Source organism: Strix uralensis, chromosome 2, assembly GCF_047716275.1.
Source record: "Strix uralensis isolate ZFMK-TIS-50842 chromosome 2, bStrUra1, whole genome shotgun sequence".
Lineage (NCBI taxonomy): Eukaryota > Metazoa > Chordata > Aves > Strigiformes > Strigidae > Strix > Strix uralensis.
This window is the reverse complement of record NC_133973.1, coordinates 15,647,188-15,660,746: the sequence shown is the minus strand read 5'-3', so window position 1 is coordinate 15,660,746 and position 13,559 is coordinate 15,647,188. Positions and strand designations below refer to the sequence as shown.

The 13,559-nt window shown below is 36.7% G+C and overlaps 1 protein-coding gene across 5 annotated transcripts in view; it reads right to left on the bottom strand.

Annotated features, from left to right (window-relative positions):
- EPHA3 (EPH receptor A3) overlaps positions 1 to 13,559 on the bottom strand; it is a 232,021-nt gene that overhangs the window by 185,919 nt on the left and 32,543 nt on the right. The window contains exon 2 of one of the 5 annotated variants that reach the window (XM_074856902.1): positions 9,278 to 9,364. The exons of 3 other annotated variants lie outside the window; for them this stretch is intronic. The gene's annotated coding sequence lies outside the window, so the exon portion shown is untranslated. Of the gene's footprint in view, positions 1 to 1,894; positions 1,925 to 9,277; positions 9,365 to 13,559 lie in introns of those variants that run through there. One more of the 5 variants, XM_074856906.1, reaches the window with a different exon arrangement.

Below are 13,559 nucleotides of genomic sequence, written 5' to 3'. Positions count from 1 at the left end.
AACTGTGTATTTCTAACCCTCAGATAAAGTAAATTGAAAAAGGGTGAGAATGCAGAAGAACGGATACAGAAAAGGGAAGAATGTAAATTCACTTCCTCTATAGGGTACGCTTGTGGCTGCCATGCCATTAAAAGTCTCTCGTGTGTATAGTTGATACAACTTCTTTGACATTGCAGGTATAAAGTGATTATTAACAAAACATTTCATATCACAAAATAATGTTCAGGAACTTCCATTTATGTATCTTGCCATCTTGTCAACATCATGGCCCAATTCCTAGGAACATCTGCAATTTTATATAATGAATTTCCTGTTGTTGAGAGAGATGACGCTAACGTTTGATCTCAATTCTGTGTCGAATATAGCTGTGGCTGGTTTACTATTATGGATCTTACACTACTGAAGTTTGTTATTTACCAGTCTACTTGGTTTTGTTACAAAGAGTTAGGAAGTGCCTTACAATTTGTAGAATAGGTATCTTCAGGTCCTTCAAGACTGAATTAATGCAATCACGGCGGACTAAGTTTTAGGATTCAAGTGACCTTTTTCCACTTTTATTTTCCATATGGAGAAAACAAAGGCATAAACTCATCTTTCAGCTGCTCTCTATCCGTCACACACACACCTTCAATGCAAGGCACAAACTGCTAAATGCTCCTCAAAGAAGGTTTATTTTTATTATGAACTTGAAAGCTTTGCCATGAGCAAAGTTTTCACAACAACTAGAACCAATAGGTAGTATAAATACCAGTAATTCCAATTTTTCTTTCCTGCCACCATACATGAAATCTACAATTAATACATACCACAGAAACTAGTGTCTAAGTTGTATACGCAACAGAAAAAATATTAATTCTTAAAAGTCATGGAATGTAATTTAGAAACGTCTTCGTGCTAATCACTTAACCAATACAAAAAATGAAAGGTGTTTAGAAGGAACTTGGTCTTCTCTTTGTCACATTGTGATTTTAAAGTGGCAAAAGCAAATGAAAAAATACAATTTTCATAAAATGAAAGAATTACAAGTTCAACTGGACAATGAGTAGCATTTATGTTGAAATCAGTTATTTGAATCTTAATCTGGCCTAATCTGCTTTTCTACAGGGAGTCACATTTTTTAAACTGTAGGGTTAAGATTATAGTGCATATTACTTTAAAATGTTTATGAAAAACATTCATTAAATTTCCTATTGTTCCCTAATTCAAGTATGCTGGAATCAGAGATAACCAAGATGCCAAAGCCCAAACTTAGAAGGGTTCTTATGTCCCCTGTACAAGGAGGATTTCCTTCAATGATATCAAAATATGAAAGGGTTATTTTCCCTTTAAGTAATAGCACCTAGCATTCCTGCTCACTCTATAAATCAAAGTTTTTTCCCTCTTTTACTGTCTCCATACTTCTAATTTACCGCAGTTTAGTGTAAGTTCAGCTTTGTGTACAAACGAGATGCAGGCAATTAAAAAATCATTAATAAACTATTACTTTCAAAGAGAACTACCACTTTTCAAACACTACATGATCCACTGGATTCATTTGAGCAGTCCCTTTGCAATCACTGTTAATTCACACATTCCCATTCTCACAGTTATTCGACCTTCTTTTCATTGCTGATCATCACTTCTTATGAGTGAAAAACTTTTTAGATTCCTTCAGATGATACCTACGCTTCCATCAGTTCAAAACCATGAGACTGACCAGTGAGTTTGCTTTTTACCTTTAGCAACAGAAAGGGATCAACAATGGCAGAGAACCCAAAGGAAAAACAGCAATGGAAACTGGATAGATTGATGCAAGTAGTAGAGTTCGAGCGCTATGTATTTCTGCTAAACAGAGCAAAACCAAAGTGATCACGTAACAGCTATTTAAAGAACAAAGAAATACAAAAGGACTTACTTTACACGATTCACCAGGGTAAAATTCAGAAAGCACTCATTAAAAAAAAAATCCCATTAAGAAACAGGAGACTGATTATCAGCAAATAATTCATAACAGTGAGAGATATAAAGCAGGCTGCAAAAAGATCTCCCAGAGGAACCCCATTAGCTGGAATTTTAAAATTAGGCTGAACAACCTATAAGGACATGTACTTCAGGGATCCAACCTGCTCATCTAGGGGACAGAAAGATGCCCGTTCAAGTGGTTTGCTTTCCCAGTTTAGTTGGATTTATTTTGCTGCTTTGTGCAATACCTGGTTAGGTCTGAAATGAGAAAAGTACTGAGAAGCCAAGCAGTAAGACCACCCGCATTCCTTCAAAGAACAGCCTGAGTTAGGCTGTAACAAATAGCTTGTTCCAGCATATTTATATGTTGATTGCAGAACAAGTAAGAACAGCACAGCCTTTTTTCTTGCAGCTACATACTACAAATTCCTGTCCCTATGAAAAAGCTAGGAAACAGTCTAATACCATAAAAAACACCTCCTAACCACAATTCTTAAAGGTCTATTAGCTTTTCTCCAAGAAACCCAATACAGTAAGATTTAAATAGTTAAAGTGGACTATTGAAAATGTAGATACTAATAAAATTTCCACTAATCTTACACATATTGCTGCAGTAGCTCTATGACTAATAAGGTGGAACTACTAGTGAAAAAAGAAGTAATGAACCTTTGTATAGTAAGTGGTCCTTGGGGGAATGATTTTGATGCCTGTTTGCCTTCTCTCCTCCTGGAGTGAGGTTCTACAAGGCTGCAGTATCCAGTTATGACCTCAGTCATTTTAACCCTTTTCTACCTATACCTTTCTTTTCTATGTTTTATATACTGAGTAACAGAAGAGAGATCCAAAGATAAGCTGAAGACATACTCTATACTGTTACTTTCTACAGCAGTGTTGAAATACAACTGTCTGCTTGAAGTGCTAGCTACTCTATCACATTTTTCAGGAACAGACAGGTGAAATACCTTGCTGTTGCTCCAAGAACAAACACTCACAGTGTTCTGACCTACAAGGTCTCACACCACTCCTGCAGCAGCACGTTCAATCTAAAACTCCATAGTAAGGCACAGTGTTTCCTGCTCTTCTGTACTTACCAAGCACATTTCTCAGTTATAAAACTCTGAAAACTCCAAGCCCAAAGGGAAAGGGGGGGGGGGGGGGGGGGGGGGGGAAGTAATGAGCCTTTGTACTGGTCTCTAGAAAAGTTCCTCTGTTTCTGATCCACCTGTTCCTTTTCAATCTAAAGCTGTTTCTTACAGTCTTCTCAGTGCTCATTTTTAGCACTAGAGTTACCTACAAATATTTTATCCTTGTTTTATTGCATCCAGATAATGTTTAGGAACTAATGAAAACTTACCATAAACCAAATTATACTATGAACTCCACTATAACATCACAGTCACCTTAAATAAATTTCTCTCAGTAAATTTCACCAAAATAAATACATTCATTTTTTCAACTATGGTGGCAACAATACTGCTGGATTATTTTTTCCCCACATGCCTCAATTTTTTCTCCAGAAAATGCTGCTCTCAAGAGGCTTTAGTTCATGTCTCTTCAATGCTACACCCTCAAATTATTTGTCACAAAACATCTGTTTTGAGTAAAACAATATTTATAGAAAAAAGATAAAATCCTGTTCATTGGGTTTGCAGAAGCAGGCTAAAAACAACAGGACAATGAAGTATCAGGTATTTATGACAAACTCTGGAACAAATTCAGAGATGCTGTGAACTATGGTGTCAGTTACACATCGTGAAACATATAATTCACGGTGAAAAAGACTGGCTGATGTTAAGAAACAAAAAGACACACTAACACCCCACCCCCCAAAAAACTAAGTAACTGGATGGCTGTTTTATTTCATGATCATACAACAGCCTGCTTTTCAGTTTTCTGGGAAAGCCTGGAAAACTGTATTCCAATTCTGTGTTGCACAGCAATTACCACGGCCACAGACATAAACGTATCTACAGACTTAGGAGAGGCCTAAGGAAGTTTACCTCTGCACTGCAAGCACTGTGCAGTCAGCGCAGAGAGCAGGAGCACACTGGAGAAAGTGACAAAGCCCCGTCTATCATTCAAAGCAAAATTTGTCAGTGTTTGACCTTCAATTGTTTCGAGTTTTTTCTTTTTTATCTGCAAGCTAATTTTCCATTTTCATTTCTCCACATCCATGCCGCAGTTCCTGAGTACATTAAATCTTTCTTTTTTTGGATATATAATGTCTTTTAATATCCTGTGCTCTCTTATCACACTGCATTCCTCCCCTGCAATATATTGTCCATAAATTTTTCAAATGATATAAACTTTAACAGCTATGGATGTGACTGAAATACAATGTTAACTATTTTGCTCCTACAAAAATATTCTATGGAGGTTCACATTCATTCTTTACACTTAAGTAACATCTGGGTCATGCAAATTTAAAAACAGCAAGAAAATTATTTTAGTCCCAAACTCCATGTCATAAAAGACACAACACCAAAGATGATGCTTTTTCTGGTTTCCTCTGATTGATGACATATACAGTTACTTGACCATGAAAGGAGATGCATAAGCATTTTAACTCAAATACATATAATTAAAATGCTAAAACTCAAAAACGTGATGTGCCATTGTGACAGCTGATAAATGTATCAGCCATAAATATACCATGTGTGCACAGCGTACAGATAACATACCACAGATGAAAACTAAAATTAAACATGGTTTTGTTGAGGAACCCAAAGTGTTACATAATACTGTTAAAAAATGGACAGCAATCCTCAATCCTCCATGATAAAATGCAGTTCTTTCTAAAATGATCCCACTTAACCACTGAAATGTTTAATTTTTGCTTCTTTTTTCAGCTTTTTGCTGGCTTTTTGCTGGGATAATTCCACCAAACTCATACACTTGTATTTGATGAACTGAAACTCTGCCTGGAGTCAGTTACAGCTAAGCTTATACCTACTAAAGCAGTGCAATGTCTTTTGAATTTTTGCAACTTACTTTTTATGTCCCCAGCTTCCAGGTACCATAGTATTCCACTCTGTGTAAACCCCCATGGTACACCCTACATAATGTAGACAATCACAATTTCTCACAGAAGCTCAAATATGTGGATTTTGCTGAAGGTTACACTTTTGACAGACCTTTGGAGAGGCCTAAGGATATAGCTCACACAAGAAGTTTCTGCAACTGTAGGTTTAATACCCTACTAAATTAAGTTAATGATCCCAGTAAAGCATCCTTGAACAGTGGCTTACCAGTTAATTTTAAACAACAAATGTCTACCTGAAGCTCTTTACTGGTACCCAGTTTACTATTTACAAACACCATTTCAATAAAACATTATCTTATAGGTTAGAATGTGTCAAACCATATTAACAGAAGATTAAAGAACTGCTGCTCAAAATGACATTACAGAAAACCTGCAAATCAAGTCCAGGTAGTAAAGCAACAACAGTTACACAAGTTACTGCTCTACAAATATCAAGACTCTTTATATTTGAGACATGCATAATGATATAGTAAAAACCACAATTCAAAGTTTAAGGGCTCAGATGAAAACTCCATACCTCAGTAATTTTACTTCTTGTACCATTTGTTTAATTTTAACTCTTATTTTATACTGCAGCAACTGGCACAAATCACTGTCACGAAACAGAAAACTACTTTCTCATTAAAAATCACTTTCTTATTCACTTTCCCATACCCCAAAAAAAACGTATGTTTTTATGTGATTTTTTTCTGCCAGCCCCTAATCGGCATTTTCTTTTTCTTTTTTTTTTTTTCCCCAAAGAAAACATGCTAGTGAGATATACAGCAGCTATACAATTAATATATTTTCTTTTGTTATTTATCACTAAATAACACAGACTACTAATTGCATTTCAGAAAACAGCAATACTTCATTTTAACCAACTATGTGCCTATGCCTTAAAAAAAGGGGGGGGAATAGAAGGTTCTTAATTGTAAGACTAATCAAACCTGTAAAATTAGCCTGACATAAATAAGTATCAAAACAACAGCAAAACTTCATTAAGTTAGAGTTCTAGCTGTTACTACACTTTCACCTACTTAGATTTAGTGATCGTCTGGGAAGAAAATGTGATTTCATTAACGATACTCTAAACCAAGCATTTGTTCTGCACAGAAGGTAAGAGCTATTCCTCTGAAATCAGCACACTAATGCTACAGTACAACGTAGTAAAATTGAGATCATATTTGTACCTAAAGAATTTCCTATTAATATTTAAATCAACAAAGAAGAAAAAAAAAATCAGTAAAGCACTCACACATATTCAAAACTCTTCAGACACTATGATTATAGCTGCTATTGAAATTATGCTGCAGCCCTAGAAATGCTCATTGCAGATTACCTGTCAGTCACAGGCACATTCTGTTCTCACGACTTTCATACCATAAACGGATTTACTTTAACACCCCTGGAAGACTCAATGCTGTGAGTTCACAGAATGGTCAGTGAAACTAGCTCCATATACCAACCTTTAGTAAGACCAGAATCTAAATAAGAACCATTCTTATGTATATTTTCAGTATATTGAATCAATTCAGCTGATGTCCTGTCACTACAAGTTTACTAGGGCACAACAGTAATAGTTTCTTCTTTACCCTCAAGAAATATTGAGATGTATCACTTCATCTTACCACTAGAAATCAGGATCTGACCAGGCTTGTGATACAGAACACCACTCACTGTCTATTAAAATTAAGTTGCCACAATCAGAAATACTATGACTCTAAGCCTGCCAGAATTGTTTTTTTTTTTTTCCCCACTGCACACTGTATTCCTACATCTCACCTGAAACTGTTACATAGTCTGAAATGCCCATCATTTCTAGTAAGCAAGTCCAACCATTAAAGGATTTTGTATAACACATGACTACTTCCCTTTACACTTCTGATAGATACTATTGAGTTTTTCTATTTCTCTATGAAAGTGATATTTGAGAGATATTTATATGGCTCCTCCTTGCAGGCAGCCCTTAAAGCAGATCTGAATGGATCAGAGGAATACCCAAAAGCTCTGAAGAGTATCCGCAACAGTTTTCCTATGCCTACAAGCATCAAATAATCAGAGGTAATATCCTGAAAAACTGCATTGAACTAAACACTGTATTCACGTCTAAATGCTGTCTATATGGCCACTTAAATTCCAAAGCTTATAAAATAAATCATATTTATGTGGTTTGATGAATTTCAAATAAGCCATCTGAAACTATTCAGAGCTGTGGAAAGAAGGCAATAGACCTAAGGGAGATGGATTAGAGAATATAGAGCAAGTAAACTGGTCCAAAGCACAAAGTAAAGGAATTTATCACCTAGACTTTAACTCTGCATACCTGGTGAAACTTTCACACACACCAATCACCCAGTAAGTCTTACTTCGTTACGAAGACTTCAGAAGCAAGGCATTTAATGAAGACTAAATTTCTCAAATGTAAATTTGGAGGAAAGTGGTCTAAGTCAAATTATATAATGCCAGCAAAACCAAACAAGTTGCGCAAAACAGTAGGAGAGCAAGGTCAGAATGCTTGCTTCTCCTTCATATTAATAACAAAGTAGGAAGTAGAGTAATAAGGAATAACCTTTACTTTGAGAGCAGTAAGAAAGCAGTCAAACTCTGGAAGACAGATATCACACTGCATGTTGTCAATACACCGCAGGACAAGATCAATGACTATCAAGTTAATTTCATAGTCACTCTTGTACCATAAATCATAAAGAACTTGATAACCATACAATGATCTGGTATATAGCTCTCATTTGAATTTGACTGAATTCTTTTAATACTTACTGCTTTCTTTGGGAATTATGACTTTTTTTGTTTGTGGTTGGGTTTCTTTAATTTCCAGTAAAGTGAAAACCTGATTTCCAAGACTTGACAGTGTTTTCCTCAGTTCACATTCACTGCATTTGGCTACTCTGATATACTAGCAAACCACTTAATATTAGAGGTTCTAGTGTAATAAATATTAGTTTATGAAAAAGTACACATACTTCATGTTCTTTTAGGAAATTCTTTTAAAATTAGTTTGTATATACTAAAAAAACCAAAACATGGACATGTTTAGATGATGAAAAGACAAGATTTTTACGGCAGACTGCAATGATAAAAACCCTTGATCTGTGAGATGCTTTTGTGTTTAGTACCACATAATCCAGACAATTCAGTACATAATTTTTAATTGAATGCCATAACCTATAACTATGCTCCCAGAGCTGGCGGGTGGTATGTTATTGTTGTTTTAAAATTACCAGTAACAGCTCATTTTCCAATGGGAAATTCCTAATAGGAAAGTAGAGCTAACATGTTGGCATATGGCACCAAGCACCAAAAGGTCAGCTGATCAGCAGAAAATACTTCCTAACACTGACTTTCTGTCATGAAAACTACTCAAATACTCTATTTCGCTGTTATTGATTTCATCCAATTACTGAAACAAGTAGTACGGTCTCCCTAAAGCTTACCTGCATTCCCAGAGCTGGAAATTAAAATATGTATGTAGAGCCGCCCTTTGCCAACTGCTAGCAAATGTCAGGGCTTTTTGTACCGGCGGCCAGTCACGGGAACCAGCAGCTTGAAGAACAGCTTTTTATTTCACACTTACACCACTAGAACAAGGATATTTACAAACTGCACAAGGACTGTATCTTCTGACATGGACCACTGTCAAAACACAAATGAGAGGCAAAAAAAACTGTTTTCAAAAGAAATTCACAGATTCTGAAAGCGCTGGCACCTGAGACTCCTGCTGAATGGTAACTGTGATATCTGCTGGTGCTCCCACCTTCACAATAAAGTAAGACTTTATTCTACAGCTGAGAGAGATCTTTCACCAGTTCAGCACTTCAAAACCGAACACGGAAGAAACTAATAATGCATATGAACAAACTCCTCTTCTATAAAATTTGTCTCAAATGCTTGAATTCGAAGTCCTAAATTGGTAAACTGTTTTCACAAAAAAACTGAAAGAAGAGCTCCTTGCAGATCAAGGTACTGATTACTTCAGAAATTCAAGAGCAGAACTTTCACCTCCATTTCTTTTCTTGGGGACTAGGTACAAGAAGCAGAAAAAGGAAGTAAAGAGAGGGGAAGGAAAGACAGAACTCGTGTCTCCATGATGCAATCATTTTCATTCACGTTCAAATCCTAATACTTTTAACTGAAGGGGTAAATCATTCTTGCATGTTGTGTATATACCACAGACATCCGATAAAGTAAGTATCTTTAGAGAAGGAACTCCCACAGCACCCAAACGCTAGCACCACTTTTGCAAATTCCCTAGAAAAGGCAGCCCACATGTCATCAAACTGCACACACACTTACCCTGCATATTCAGTTCTCACTCTCCCCCTTCTTGTTTATTGCTTCCTACATAAACACGGAGTCCTTTGCTCTCAGCATCCTTCCTACCTGCAATATAAACCACATTGATGGAGCAAGAATATTTCTCAAGATTTGCTGCTGGAAATCTTTACATGACAAAATATGCAAGCTGACTCAAAAATGTCATGTCCATAGAAGTTTGATACCTTAATCAGGAAAGCAAAACATGCAGAAAGATAAATGGACAGACAAAAAACCACTTGCATCCAGAAGAACTCAAGCTGACATTTGAAGACTTAAGTGTGAGAACTAGCCTCACATTTACAAAGCTCTGTGACCTGCTGCTGAGACCTGAATTCATCTTCGTACCACTAGGGTTTAGGAACATTCCTAAAGGGAGGTGGTGTTACTTCTGACAAATTAAAGATGCCGCCCATGTGGAAAAGAGAGACATGGTATCTTTTACATTAACAAAAATATTTTCTATTTCTTCCCTGCATCCACAGAAAAACCTTCTCATACACAAAACAAGAAAGAAATTTAAAAACTGCTTAAAGAAAGCCAAAATAGCAATTTTCCACAGCCAACTGAATTCAGTCAATTCCTGGCTAGACGAATAGATGTAACATTTGTTATACTGCATATACAAGTTCCGTGGCGTGTTCTGACATCCCAGTTCTTTTACAACTGTGACCATATCATCTTTTTGCCTCTGTCAGAGGCAATCTGGGCAAAAATTTACTTTTCACAATGTATACATGACACAATTAAATACTTTATTTTAGAGTTTTCTCTTCAGTGTTCCAGAAATAATCTATCTGTGAAACTACGGCTGAAAGAACCTGAAAATTAATTCATTAAACAAACTCATTATAAACCAAAACTGTCAAGGCTTATGTAGCTCATAGATAACTAGTATGTACTGTAAGGCTATGAAAAAGGGGGGGGGTGGGGGCTGTGGTGTTTACAGACAAAAAAGGCTGCATACAGTACTAAACTTATGTAACTTTGCACAATCATGTTTTTCAACTACTTTATCAAGCAGAAGAGTCAGTATGTGCATGCTATGAAGCTATCTGCATTTCTGTGACCTTCATAGAAAAAAAAGACCAGAGAGCTTCTACTATATTCCTAAAAGTGGAGGCAAAGAACTATTATATTGTAATACTTCTGACCACCATTACAGAATCATTCTAATCATTAAGGTATTTGCTGAACCTTGGAAAACAGTTATCTTTTTAAAAAGATAATTCCCAGCAGCAAAACCAGTGTTTTGGAATGGCACAGGAGGTCTCATAGTTGTTGGTGGTTTTTTAATTACTCCCTTCACTGAACAACAGAGAAACAACAGACTCGTAAATACAGAGCAATGCCAACTGTTTTAAAGCCACTGGCAAACTTCTAAAAGCATTGTGTCTTAACATGAAAATTCAGAGCTGATGGTAATTTTTTAATTTATCAACTATATCAGATTTAACATGCACGATACAAGGGCAGTTACTATTTGGGGCAGGCATTACTCAACAGGATCCAGCAACTGCTGCCTGTCTACCTGCTGGTCTCCCACACCTACCCCCCACCATTCCATTCTCACCCCACGGCTACTTTACAGGTCCAGTAAAAGGATTCAGCAACTAGACAGAGTCACACCCCAGTGACGCAACATGAGAATGTCTACAGCTTCTGGCAGGATGACAGAGGGCTGCTGTGGAAGAAGTCCTGCTCTGTGAGCAGCCCATTGCTCACCTTTACCTTTCGGGACCCCCCGGGAGCGCAGACAGCCGTTTGGAGAGAAAGGACCATGCTGTCATACAGACCACAGGGCACGAGGCAAACATGGATTCTCTTTTACTGGTTTAACAAACAGCAAGAAAAAAATATATTTGATCTGTAAACCACATGTGTCTCCTTCTGAGTTTACAGCTTGCTCACACGTAGCTATGTATTTTAAAGATTGCATCCTTCATTTTTCTCTTCTCTCCCTCTTTCTGAATTTCCTCTCCTTAGCTCCCATTTTCCTTCGTTCCATCTCCTTCTGTGCAACATTTGCTGTAGATGTCTATTACATTATCTACTGTTTTCCCCCATATCCCTCTTCCTTTCAGTGCACAAAATGCCAAGTGTCACCAAAAGAAGCTAATGATAATCCATTCCCACCATGCTAAGCCCAGCACAACCTTTCTTGTGGTTTACACATTTTTAGAGATTTGTGAACACTGAAACAATACTTTAATCTGATTTTAGTTTTATGCAAATTCCATGTTATTTAAATTATTCTGGGTTATTTCTAAGATTCTTCACTTTTTCTTATTAGTCCATTCTCTCACAGATAACACAATATGTCTTTATTATTTATTTTGACCTTTTGGCGTTCTTACTTTATTATCATTTTAATATTGCCATTAACCATTCCATAACCTTTCCAGCTGCCTAGTGTACTACATACGTTGCTCACACCAGTCACCAGTGTCAGCTTACTGCACTTCTATATTCATTCTCTCTTCACAACCAAGGCATTTATAGCCATTTTGAACCAATGATTTCTCTTCAGACGCTTATTTCACCTCTGTCCTTTCCAGCCATGACTTTATCTCACTGAATGTCTGGCACAAAATGTGGTGCCAATATATAACAGTTTATATTCATTTCAGTTCATTGTATTTACAAAACACTACTCACATTTACAATGGCAGAGGTGGGTAAAAAAAGAAAAAAAAAAAGACTGCATTAACTAGTCTCTTTGTTATGGTCAGTGCAGGAGCATCACTGGCATGAAGCCACACTTTACTCTTAGTTACAATGTAAATCCAACACAATTCCTGACTAAAATGGGTTCACAGGTAGGTTAACAACAACCTGAATACACTATGGACCCTAAAGCTCTGTCCAGCCTTCACTTCTGTCCAGAGTGATAGACTTGATAGGATAAAAGTGATTCTGTCTCCTGCTAAGAATTAAGTTTAGGAAATTTATCAGGGTAACTCTTCTAGACATCTTTACATTATTATTCTTCTGTTTTTCTACATAAACCTTTTCAGCTACTCCACGTGGTTAAAAGCATTCCTAAAGTACCTATGTCAGCTATGGTAAGGGTTCTGATGTTCCTTGCTAGAAAGCAGAAGCTACCTAACATCATCTTGTCATCTGGCATACCTAAGAAAAAAAGTTCGCGCCATGTATATATATTAAGAAGTAGTTGGTTACTTCCTGCCCCACCTCCAATATTTCATTCCTATATCAGTTTCTTCTGTATCATTAACAGTAGATATTGCAGAAGTTGTTGTTCTTGCATAATTTTCAAATACTGTTAATACTCAGTGCAATCTTTTACTAGTATGCAGAACCACATTTCAGTGGAAAATACAGTGAGCATGAACATACATCCCCAAGGAGCTTCTCTCAAATGCAGAATCACATGCTTGAGATTTTCTAAAGGATCTTAATTGCTAGGAATATAAACACTGAGTTTCAAACATACATGTATTTCTAAGGCTTTTTAAATTCTATCCACATACTTATGCAGTAAAACAGAGATGTACATCCTGCGTGGGGTCATACCTGTTACTTGCCATTGCACCTCACATACCATGGTTTAGAAGCCCTCCAAAGCCTAAGGAAACTTTCTTGAACAAGTAATTCCATGCATGTGAGAACTAAGGAAGACTGGCTTCATACAGATTTTTATCTGGTGCTCATGTGACTTTAGGTTTAGGGATGTAGCGCTTTATTTAAATGGTTTTCCTGAGTTGGACTTTTATAATGGCTGTCCTCCATGTAGATACTGCAATGGTTAATAACTACACCTTGAGTGGAGCTACTCAACAGAAGACTAAGTCCTTCTTACATGAAACACAGGAATTAAGTACGTTAGAGACCTATGCTACCCAACCCCCTCCACTCAAATGTTATTAGGGACAGATGAAGAATAACTGAATTTACACGAGAATTACTAAAACCTATTTCCTTAATCGATCAAGCTAAACATGGCAGGATTCAATTCTAACATTGTCACTGTGTAAACGGTCATTTTTTTTCAATTACATATTATCATAATTTTTAGTAATACAGTGTACAGAAGCATGTATCTGTACGCACATACGTTCCAGAGATGCACACCAACCCCACAGTTGAAGAATGGCCTTGCACTAACAACACACCTTACCGATCTTCCAACCTCCGACAGAAGGTCACCAAATCAACTCAAGAATGCCTGTATGCTAAAAGAACAGCTGAGGTATAAGGCAACAGAAATTCTATTCTTCCAGAATACCCAACTTCGAAA